Genomic DNA, 1264 nt, shown 5'->3' with positions numbered 1-1264 from the left:
GGAGAATATGGAGCAGATTAGAAAACCCAAAAGCATTGTTTCATAATCAACATCATCATCATTGTCAACGTCATCATTATCATCATTATCATCATCATCATCGTCATCATCATCACTATCACCATCGTCATCATCATCACCATCATCATTGTCATTGTCATTAACATCACACATGCAACTGTTTTTATCATCACCACTGGCAGTGTATATGACATCATTGTGATGTTCTCAACACCGTTCTGATAACTATCCTGAATGTATGCCTCACATGAAAAATTTCAAACTTTCTTCTTGAAGAAAATTAATAACCGTTACTAGAAAAAGTAACACTGTACAAGTCTTCCATCTACCAAAACTAACCTTACCACAACCTAGTGTTGTCAACAGGTAACACTTCATATGTATAATGTTACACTTATCAGATGGTGTCATTTTAATAGGATTGAGGCAAAAAAAACCCAACAGCCAGAATCAACTAATTGTGCCACGACAAGATGGAACCAGGTGCTCGTAATTTTTTTTAGTATTATATTGAGTTATTGGTATCCTCTTAAAACTTGTTCATATTTGTCTTGCTTTTGGTGAAGAAAAAGATTAACCATCTATCTTGAATAGAAGTTGAGATACTTGTGATTGAAGGAGGAGGGGGTGGCCTGATAGCAGAGATCAGATTTCCAGTCCACGTGGTTTTATGCACCCCGCATAATTTAGCCAAATTTGATCATTTTTTGCATAATTTCAGATTATTTTCCTTTATCATTCTTTGTTAAAATTAACAGAATCGCATAATTTCACATTTTTGGACTCAGTTTGTATAATATCAGAATTATTCATGCATAAAACGACAAGGACAGAACTTCGTGAGATACGAGTGGGATTCCCGAGTGGGGAGAGTTGTGATCAAGTATCTCCATCTTTCTGCTGGGATGTCGTATCCCTCTCAGTCCAGGTTGACCTTGAAAGGCGGAGTCAAAGATCAACTTCTAAATGATCTAATACACAGTGTGGATGGGATATAAAGCCTCTACAAATACATTTTTTTTTAGTAAGTGTTTTACGGCACTTGCAACACAATAAGGCCATAGAAGTGCCGAAGATTAGAGGTGTTACAAGAGAGTAACAAACACAAAAGAGAAAGAGCAGAGATAAGGACGACAGATGTTTGATAGGAAAGAAAAAGCAAACCACACCAGAGCACCCGCCAACCACCCACAAAAATACATGAATCGCAATTACAGTCAAAAGTGTTAAAGACAGTGCCCCC

At 37.0% G+C, this 1264-nt stretch overlaps 1 protein-coding gene across 1 annotated transcript in view; it reads right to left on the bottom strand.

The window, feature by feature from the left end:
- The window catches only part of LOC101861739, a 16921-nt gene that overhangs the window by 10356 nt on the left and 5301 nt on the right, over positions 1-1264 (bottom strand). The gene's annotated exons all lie outside the window — the stretch shown is intronic.

The sequence above is a fragment of the Aplysia californica genome, unplaced genomic scaffold (assembly GCF_000002075.1).
Source record: "Aplysia californica isolate F4 #8 unplaced genomic scaffold, AplCal3.0 scaffold00282, whole genome shotgun sequence".
Taxonomy (NCBI): Eukaryota; Metazoa; Mollusca; class Gastropoda; order Aplysiida; family Aplysiidae; genus Aplysia; species Aplysia californica.
The sequence above is the reverse complement of the archived record's forward strand: the minus strand, read 5'-3'. Positions and strand labels throughout refer to the sequence as shown.